The sequence below is a fragment of the Delphinapterus leucas genome, chromosome 1 (assembly GCF_059928025.1).
Source record: "Delphinapterus leucas isolate spDelLeu-1000000601 "Yukka" chromosome 1, BTC_Dleu_Yukka2, whole genome shotgun sequence".
Lineage (NCBI taxonomy): Eukaryota > Metazoa > Chordata > Mammalia > Artiodactyla > Monodontidae > Delphinapterus > Delphinapterus leucas.
In genome coordinates, this window is record NC_143129.1 from 155033397 (window position 1) to 155037356 (window position 3960).

At 38.6% G+C, this 3960-nt stretch overlaps 1 non-coding gene across 1 annotated transcript; it reads right to left on the reverse strand.

Moving 5' to 3' along the window:
• Nucleotides 1–691: 691 nt before the first annotated feature.
• On the reverse strand, nucleotides 692–798 carry LOC115801881 (U6 spliceosomal RNA). Its single transcript, XR_004022239.1, has one exon. It is a non-coding gene; the product is annotated as a U6 spliceosomal RNA (small nuclear RNA).
• Nucleotides 799–3960: the final 3162 nt, after the last annotated feature.

Below are 3960 nucleotides of genomic sequence, written 5' to 3' on the forward strand. Positions count from 1 at the left end.
TTTTTTTAAAATTAATTAATTAATTAATTTTTAGCTGCATTGGGTCTTCATTGCTGTGTGCAGGCTTTCTCCAGCTGCAGTGAGCAGGGGCTACTCTTCATTGTGTTGCGTAGGCTTCTCATTGTGGTGGCTTCTCTTGTTGCGGAGCATGGGCTCTAGACACGTGGGCTTCAGTAGTTGTGGATCACGGGCTCTAGAACACAGGCTCAGTAGTTGTGGCACACAGGCTTAGTTGCTCTGCAGCATGTGGGGTCTTCCTGGACCAGGGCTCGAAACAGTGTCCTCTGCATTAGCAGGCGGATTCCTTTTTTTTTTTTTTCAGCATCATGTTTTAATTAAGGGAGCATATTCATTGTAGAGAATATATTGACTATTTTAAATGTGACTCCTCATTACAGCCTTAAAATTTTGTCAGGTGGATTCTTAACCACTGTGCCACCAGGGAAGTCCTGATGATCCTAAAATTAATACGGATATGTAAAAGACCCCAAATAGCCAAAACAATCTTGAAAAGGAAGAACAAAGTTGGAGGATTCACACTTCCCAATTTCAAAACTTACTACAAAGTTTCAGTAATCAAGACATCAAGACAGTGTGGTACTGGCATGAAGATAGCCATATAGATCAATGGAATAGAATTAAGAGTCTATGGTCAGTTGATTTTTTTTTTTTTTTTTGCAGTACGCAGGGCAAAAATATGGAATGCTTCATGAATTTGCGTGTCACCCTTGCGCAGGGGCCATGCTAATCTTCTCTGTATCAGTCCAATTTTAGTATATGTGCTGCCAAAGCGAGCACTGATTAGTTGATTTTTTTTTTTTTTTTTGCTGTACGTGGGCCTCTCACTGTTGTGGCCCCTCCCGTTGTGGAGCACAGGCTCCGGACACGCAGGCTCAGCAGCTATGGCTCAGGGGCCCAGCTGCTCTGCAGCACGTGGGATCTTCCCGGACCAGGGCATGAACCCGTGTCCCCTGCATCGGCAGGCGGACTCTCAACCACTGCGCCACCAGGGAAGCCCATGGTCAGTTGATTTTTAACAAGGATGCCAAGACCATTCAATGGGAGAAAGAAGAGTCTTTTCAACAAATGGTGGTGGGACAGTTGATTATCCACAAGTGAAAGAATGAATTGGACTCATACCTCACACCATATAAAAAAATTAACTCAAAATGGATCTAAGAGCTTAATATAACAGCTAAAATTATAAAACTCTTAAAAGAAAACATAGAAGTAAATCTTTATGACCTTGGATTAGGCAATGGTTTGCTAAATATGACAACTAAAGCACAAGCAACCAAAGAAAAAATAGATAAATGGGACTTCATTGAAATTAAAAACTTTTGCACAAAGAACATTATCAAGAAAATGAAAAGACAACCTACAGAACAGTAGAAAATATTTGTAAATCATATATCTGAAAAAGGGCTTTTAGCTAGAATATATAAAAAAAACTCTTACAACTCAATAATAAAAAAAAAGACAAATAATCCAACTTAAAAATTGGGTTATTTTTTAACCCAACAACCCAAAGGATCTGAATAGATATTTCTCCAAAGAAGACCTAGAAATGGCCAATAAGTACATGAAAAGATGCCTCCTGATATCATTACTCATCAGGGAAATGCAGATCAAGACTACAATGACATATCACTTTACAGTCACTAGGATGGCTATAATAATTTTATTTTTATCTTTTAAAAAATTTTATTTATTTTTGGCTGCATTAGGTCTTCATTGCTGTGTGGAGGTTTTCTCTAGTTGCAGCGAGCAGAGGCTACTCTTCATTGCAGTGCGCAGGCTTCTCATTGCAGTGGCTTCTCTTACTGCGGACCACAGGCTCTAGGTGTGTGGGTTTCAGTTGTTGCAGCATGCAGGCTCAGTAGTTGTGGCATGTGGGCCCTGGAGCACACCGGCTTCAGTAGTTGCAGCACATGGGCTCAGTAGCTGCAGTGCGCAGGCTCTAGGGCATGCAGGCTCAGTAGTTGTGGCTCATGGGCTTGGTTGCTCCATGGCATGTGGGATCTTCACAGAGCAGGGATAAAACCCATGTTCCCTGCATTGGCAGGCAGATTCTTAACCACTGCACCACGAGGGGAGTCCCTAGGACGGCTATAATAATTTTTAAAGGACAATAACAAATGTTGGCACAGCTGCAGAGAAATTGGAACCCTCATGCAATGCTGATCTGAACATAAAATTGTGTAACTGCCATGGAAAACAGTTTGGCAATTCATTAAAAAGTTAAACAGAGTTACCATATGACCCAGCAATTCCACTCCTAGGTAAATACCTAAGAGAAATGAAAACATATGTCCACATAAAAATGTATATATGAATGTTCATAGCAGCATCATTCATAATAGCTAAAAAGTGGGAACAACCCAAATGTTCATCAACTAATAAATGGATAAACAAAATATGGTAAATCCACATAATGTAATATTATTTAGGCACAAAAAAGGAATGAATTACTGATTCATATTACAGCATGGATGAACCTTGAAAAAATATGATTAAGTAAAAGCAGCCAGGCACAAAAAGCCAAATATTTTATAATTCTATTTATATAAAATGTCAAAAATTGGCATATTTATAGAGACAGAGAGTAAATTAGTTGCCAGAGATGGGGGAAAGGGAAAATAAAAAGTGACTGCTAACAGCAATGGGATTTCTTCTTAAGGTGATGAAAACATTCTGGAATTAGATCATGACGGTGATCGCACAACTTTTTGAATACACTGAAAAAAAACAACCCAATAACTGTACACTCTAAAAAGGTGAATTTTATGGTATGTAAATACATCTCAAATAAAAATAAGAAGGCTGGACAAAACAGAATCAAATATTAGGGGACTTGAAGACAGGTCAATATATATAATCTAGACTGAAGCACAGAGAGAAAAAAAGGTTTTAAAAAAAGAGAGAAAGAACAACTTATCTATAACATGTGAGATAGCAACAAGATAATACCCATATAATTGGAGTTTCATAATGAGAAGAGAAATAGAATGGAAGAGAAAACACATTTAAATTCTTTTTTTTTTTTTTGTGGCCACAGAAGCAGCATGCCAGATCTTAGTTCCCTGACCAGGGATCTAACCCATGCCCCCTGCTGTGGAAGTGAGGAGTCTTAACCACTGGACCACCAGGGAAGTCCCTGAATTCTAATTAGGGAAGTTTTGCCTTAAAATGTCTTAAATTTGATTAAAAATAAATAGCAACACCCAATCTGGGAAGGTCACAAATTCCCAAAATGGATAAATACAAAGAAAATCACACCTACATATATCATAGTCAAACTGCTGAAAAACAAAAATAAAGAACAAAAAAATCTTAAAGCATCCAGAAAAAAAGGACACAGGGGAACAATTATAAGAATGTCAGCTGACTTCTCATCAGAAACAATAAAAGTCCAGAAGACATGAAATGATATTTGTAAAAAGCTGGAAGAAAAAAGATTGTCAAAGTGGAATTTTATATTGAGTGAAATATATATTTAAAAGGAAGGTGAAATAAAGACACTTTCAGATAAGCAAAAGTTGAAAGAATTCATTGTCTACAAACTAACTACAAGAAATACTAACGGAAGATCTTCAGGTGGAAAGAACGTTTTATCAGATGGAAAATTGGATCTCCAGGGAGGAATAAAGAGTACTGGAGGGCTTCCCTGGTGGCACAGTGGTTGAGAGTCCGCCTGCCGATGCAGGGGACGCGGGTTCGTGCCCCGGTCCGGGAAGATCCCACATGCCGCGGAGCGGCTGGGCCCGTGAGTCACGGCCGCTGAGCCTGCGCGTCTGGAGCCTGTGCTCCGCAACGGGAGAGGCCACAACAGTGAGAGGCCCGCGTACCGCAAAAAAAAAAAAAAGAGTACTGGAAAGGGAATATATATGTTTAAAAATAAATATTTTTAAATATTTTAAATTTTAAAAATAAAAATATTTTTATTTTAAAAATTCTTTA